The 6,522-nt window shown below is 42.7% G+C and overlaps 1 pseudogene; it reads right to left on the bottom strand.

The window, feature by feature from the left end:
• Positions 1–393: 393 nt before the first annotated feature.
• Positions 394–1,909, bottom strand: LOC144712505 (uncharacterized; annotated as a pseudogene).
• Positions 1,910–6,522: the final 4,613 nt, after the last annotated feature.

The following is a 6,522-nucleotide window of genomic DNA, read 5'->3' as shown; positions in this document are numbered from 1 at the left end:
TCGTGCAGTACTCCGCAAACTCGTGTGAGGTGAATTCGCCGCCTCGATCGGTACGGAGCGCTCCCATCTTCAGTCCGGACTCGCCTTCCGCCCGAGCCTTGATCTCCTTGATGGCCGCTGCAGCACGGTCCTTTGAAGACATCATGGCCACCCACATGTACCGGCTTCGATCATCCACAAGTAGAAGGAAATACTTGCTGCCATTGGGTGTCGCCGGTGCAAGTGGACCACACAAGTCGCCGTGTACTAGCTCCAGAATGCGCTGCGCGCGGTACTCGCCCTGCTCAGGAAACGTCGACCGCTTTTGTTTGCCAGCGAGACATGCCTCACATAACTGGTCCACCCGACCAACTTCTGGCAACCCACGCACGAGCTCCTCCTGAGCCATCTTCCTCAGGGCAGCCATGTTGACATGGCCAAAGCGCGTGTGCCATCTCGTGCTTCCTCGTCGAGCTTCGTCGCCAAGCACCGCCGAATCAGCTTGACGTGGAGGATGTACAGCCGGTTCTCTCCGCGCATCACCTTTGTTAGGAGCCGTCCACCTGGTTCATGGATCTTCATTGCCCCCTTCTCGATGTCGACTTGATACTCGGCCTCGTCAAGTTGACCGACGCTGATGATGTTAGTCGTCAATCGGGGAATGAAATACACCCCTCCGAAAGACCGGTGCTCGCCATTCTTGCACTGGAACATGACAGTCCCTCGACCTTCGATCTGTGCCACCGAGTCGTCGCCGAAACGTACTAACCCGAGCACTCCCGCATCCAGCTCGGTGAAGGCCATACGGGAACCTGACATGTGGTTCGTGGCACCCGTGTCCAAGACCCACATTTCTTCATCACGTGGTTCCTTGTCTCCAAGATGGGCGAACACCTTCTCTTCCTGCAACTGGATCTGTGTCGGGGCGTGGAGTGGAGTGGAGGTTGGTACCGGAGATGTCGATATGACCGGGGTTGACTCCACAAAAAATAGTGAAGCCCCCTCCTCTTCTTGGACGACGTGGGCCTGCTCCTTCTTGGACTTTGAGCGGCACTCACGAGCCCAGTGGCCCAACTTCCCGCATTTTCTGCACTCATCGTTGGACCGGCCAGAGTTGCCCGACGAACCCTTCTCATTGCCTCGGGCTGGCCCACGCCTACGTCTGCCACGGCGTGCTGAGTTGCTGCTTCCTCTGCCAACATCCTGCTTCTTTTGGCGCGCATTCCACTCCTCCTCCGTCAGGTACAGCTTGCCCTCGTGGTGCATCGACGACGGCGTCTCTTCAAAGGCATCCTCCGCCGCCTTGAGCCGGCCCGTCAGATCCGCAACAGTGAGCGTTGATACGTCAAGCAACGTAGTGATGGCGACCACGATCTGCCTGAAACGTTGGGGGACACTACGAATTATTTTCTCAACCACTTGCATCTCTTTGATTTTGTCGCCGAGAGTGGTGAGAGTCGACGCCATGCTGTTGAGACGAAGCGCGTAGTCCTAAACAGACTCTCCCTCCTTGAAAGTCACCAATTCGAACTGTCGCCGCAAGTTCTGAGCCGACGTCTTCCTCACACGGTCATCACCGATCCGCATGGTTGCGATAGCTTCCCATGCTTCCTTGGCCGTCTCCTTCTCTGCAATCACCGGCCACATCTCCGATGGCACGGCACTTCAGAGCGCGTCGACCACCTGCATTTCTTCATGGGGTTCGGCGCCGCCTTCCTCGATGGCGCTCCAAAGCAGCCGGGCCTTAAGCTTCACCCTCATGAGAAGCGCCCATTCTGAGTAGTTGGTCTTGGTGAGCATCGGAAACCCGGTCCCGGCGCTCACCTCACGAATCACCCTCTGCACGATGCCGTCCTTCCTTCCAGCCATCAGTGCGTGTTGATTGCGCGGTCACGATTCCAGCGGCTACACACTGCCACGATCGACTCCCTGCCCGCAAACCTGGCTCTGATACCACTTGTCAGATACTCATCGGAGAAACGACGTGGTTGGACGTCGCCGGCGAGATCACCTTCAAGCACCAATGACACAAGAAGAAGAAAGGCTCTTGGAACTCAGAAAACATTTCATCAAAAGAACTGATTACATCGTCTTAAATAGAGGAGCAGAAGCGGAAGTTAAAATAACTTCCTTTCCCACGTTCTGCTCGCATGGGTTGACGTGGAGAAATTCCCGCATAACCGTGGAGTTATGCGTCCACGTTTCCACGTGCAAAGGTCACCTTGACATTCTCTCTCTCGCTTGCTTCATCTCTCTTTCGTTTATCTCCCGTCCTCTCTCTCGCTTGTTCTCTCTCTCTCTCGTTTATCCCTTTCCCTCTCTCACTCGCTTGTTCTCTATCGCTCTTGTGCTCTTGTTTCTCCCTTTCTCTCTCTCTCACTCGCTTGTTTTCTATCGCTCTAGTGCTCTCGTTTCTCCCTTTCTCTCTCTCTCACTCGCTTTTTCTCCATCGCTCTAGTGCACTCGTTTCTCCCTTTCTCTCTCTCTCTCACTCGCTCGTTCTTTATCGCTAGTGCTCTCGTTTCTCCCTTTCTCTCTCTCACTCGCTTGTTCTCTATCGCTCTAGTGCTCTCGTTTCTCCCTTTCTCTCTCTCTCACTCGTTTGTTTTCCATCGCTCTAGTGCTCTCGTTTCTCCCTTTCTCTCTATCTCCCTAACTCGCTTGTTCTCTATCACTCTTGTGCTCTCGTTCTCTCTCTCTTTCGCGCTCTTTTTCTCTCCCTCTGGCTCTCTCTCTCTTTCTCTCTCTCTGGGTGTCCCTCTCATTCTCTCCCTCTCGCTTGTTTTCTCTCTCTTCAGTCTCGCTTATTCTCTCTCTCACTCGCCTGTTCTCTCTATCTTCGCTCTCGCTTATTCTCTCTCTCTCCCTCTGGCTCTCTCTCGTGTTTTCTCTTTCTCCCTCTGGATTGTTTTCTCTCTCCCTCTGGCTCTCTCGCTCTCGCTTGTTCTCTCTCTCTCTCCCTCTCCCTCTGGCTCTCTCTCTCGCTTGTTCTCTCTATTAAAACTATCCATGGCTCTTGACTGTGGAAGAAGAGTAGAGAAAGAGGGGAAGAAAGAAAGAAGGAAGAGTAGACACAGACGAAAGACAATGGAAGATCGTTGTTAGAATCCGCAAAGTTTACATTCATCGTTGGTTCGTATTTATATGAAATATGGTTATAACGTATATAGTTAGTTTGTTATAATCGTAGCCGTTATAACGAGTTGTAACTGCTAGTTTATAACAAACAGGAGCCGTTGGATCTTTATGTGGCCTATCTATGTGCGATCCTATCTATGTGTATTCCTATCTATGTGTAATCCTATCTATGTGTAATCCTATCTATGTGTAATCCTATACTAAGTTTGAACTTATATTGAATCCTAAATCTAAATCTCTAGCGAGTATATGGGGTACGTGTTTATTTTTTACTAGCTACTTCTTTATTAAGATTCCTATTGGTCCACATTGTGGTGACTCTGATTCTCTGGGTCCCATTTCGCTGTCGTGGCGTCCAAGTCTCGTTCTGACTTGGCGAGGAAAACTCATTATCACTCTCTCTCTCCCTCCCTCTGTCTCTCTCTCGTTCTCTCTTTTTCTCTCTCTCTCTCTCCCATTTTATCTCTCCGTTTAGCTCTCTTTCTCTCTCGTCCTCTGGCTCTCTCTTGGTCTCTCTGTCGGGCACTCGTTCTCTCCATTTATCTCTTTCGTTTGTTCTCTCTCTTTCTCTCTCGCACGTTCTTTCACATTCTCTCTCTCTCTCTCGTTCTCTCCCTTCTCTCTCTCGCGCAGGTGCTCTCTTCTCTCGCAAGCTCTCTCTCTCTCCCTCTTCTGGTTCTCTCTCTCGTTCTCTATCTTTTCTTATCTCACGTTCTCTCCCGCTCTCTCTCTCTCGCGTGTTCTCTCTCTCTCTCTCTCTCTCTCTCTCTCTCTCTCTCTCTCTCTCTCTCTCTCTCTCTCTCTCTCTCTCTCTCTCTCTCTCTCTCTCTCTCTCTCTCTCTCTCTCTCTCTCTCTCTCTCTCTCTCTCTCTCTCTCTCTCTCTCATTTCATTTGATTTCATTTCATCTATTTATTTTGTTCGATCCGATGTGATCCGAACTGCCAGTTTGAATCGAATCGGATCTCATTAATCGATCCGAAAATTCATCGAGAGATTTTCTTAAGAACAGTAAATAAGAGTGATGTTTAAAAGATGAAAAATCTGAAATTTTGTTTAGTCATTATCTACTTATTCATAAGCATAAAGGATAAGCCTCAAAGTCTGTTGAGATTAACGAATGAAAGAGAAGAGGGTTATAAGAGACTAATGAATAACGAATACAAGTCTGTTGGGACTAACAATAAAGCGTCTTTCATAATTAAACTTTTGGCTAGAATATAAAATTTCTAGTCCACCAGTAATAAAATAATGTGTGTGATTATATGAGTTGGTGATTGTTTTATTTAAATTATTATTTTATTCATTAAGATGACAAAAAAACCATTTAAATTTATTTTATGCACGATTTACACTATCCATGATAATAGAGAGGTTCATGATTATGATTTTAAAGCTATTTAGCTAGGTAAAATAAAATTTTAATAGATCAATTTTATCATCAATTTGACATGGATGTTTTTTTTCTATATTTTAGGAAACTTTTAAGATATATGTGATAACACCCTAAATTCGTTCTTTATTTCAAGCAATTTTGCACAATTTTATACATTTAACGAGATTCAAAGGGTTTGTTATCATATATTTACAAGAAATTAATGTTTTCAAGTGATTTCTGATTTTTTCTTAATTGTCTGTTAATTTTATGAATTTGTAGGGATTTATTTGAGCTTGAAATAATTAGTTTTAAATCAAAATGGTAGGTTTAATATTTAATTCAACGTTAATTAGTATGGGGATGAATTACTAAATTTTATAGAATTTTCTGGAATTTTCTGGAATTTTCTAGATTTTTTAGGATTTTATTAGATTTTTCTGAGATTTATTTAAGTGAGAAATGAATTTTTCTAGAGGAAAAGGATATATTTATAAGGAGAAAACGAGCTTTAAAATAATTTTTACTGTTTTAGGGGCTTTTCATACGTACGAGTTACAATTATATCCCTAAAAACAGCTCTCCGTAGGGGCATAGACACATTATGTAAACGTTGCAGGGATTTAATTAATAATATGCTTGGTATTTTTTGTAATTTCAGTAAAAAATCATAGGAGAGAGAATCCGTAAGGGGCATATTCACAATTACTTTTGGGCGGCATTCAACAACATATTATAAAAGGACTTTTATTCAACAGCATGGAATAAATTGATAATTCCATGCTTTCTAAAGGACTTTTGTGCAAAAAAAGAATTCAAAATGCGCCCGCCAATGAGAGGACGACACATCATGGCGTGTTAAAAAAGAAATGAATAAATAAATGAATTTAAATCCAATGGCTTAAATTGGTTTAAAATTTATTTATTAATAACTTTTGATCCTGAAGTCCAATTGAGATGATTTTTTTATGGATTTGCTCATCTTGATACCCTATGTCTATCATATGTTGGATCATTCAGATCAAGTTATGTTCATAGATAAAAATTAATTACTAAATAGGGTTAAAATGGTAATTTTTACCATGTAACCTAAGTATAAAAGCTAGATTTTGAGAAGGGGAGCTCATTCTTGATGGTGCTCTATCACAATTGCAAGATAGAGAGGAGCTCCAGCTTGGATCAACCTATTTGGTACTTTTTCCTTCTTTGTATTTGAATTGTTGGTGTATTTTGGATGATGTTAGTTTAATTTCTTGATTGTTCTTCTTGATCCTGGTCTGAACTTCTAAATCGTTTGGCTTGAGAGGCATGTACAAGCCCTTACTAGTATTGAGAGGAGAAATTGAGAGATTTACCTAGCTATTCCAAGTGCACAGTAAAAAAAAACTATAAAAAAAACTATAAAAAAAACTTCAATTTCTAGGAGATTAAATTTCCCTTTTTATTATCTAATAGAGTAGTTATTTTTGAATTATCAAGCCTACATAACCAACCAAAAAAAATCAAAATTTTCTCCTCTCAACCTCTCTAATTGACCCATTTGACCTTTTTTTTATTATCAAAGAAGCCAATTTAGAGCCCCATATTATTCTATTCCTCTCATCTCTCCTACATCCCTTTCTAAATTTCTCATTTAATTAGGGTGATTTGATCTTCATTGAAGATAAAATGAACTTTAATTAGTGTCAAATTATTCAATGAGATCATCAATTAAATTAACTTACTAGCTTCCCTTGGACGATACCCTTTACTTATCACTACACATCTTAAGTAGGGTTTTATAAGTTTTATTGTATAAGCCGAAATTGACAACGACAAGGGATTAAAATTTAGTAAAATTTACCCCTATTTTTGGCTTATCAATTTGTAATTAATTTCATCCATAAATTCATTGATCAATTCGGGTATATTATTTAGATCTAAAAAGGTTCTTTTCGCCAATGATTGATTTAAGACTATTTTTGTAACATGTACAAAGTGTGAGGATATTGGAAATGTATACTTTGGAGGAGTTAACTTGATTCTGAAAAT

This window comes from Wolffia australiana, chromosome 14 (genome assembly GCF_029677425.1).
Source record: "Wolffia australiana isolate 7733 chromosome 14, ASM2967742v1".
NCBI classification, from domain to species: Eukaryota; Viridiplantae; Streptophyta; class Magnoliopsida; order Alismatales; family Araceae; genus Wolffia; species Wolffia australiana.
The sequence above is the reverse complement of the archived record's forward strand: the minus strand, read 5'-3'. Positions and strand labels throughout refer to the sequence as shown.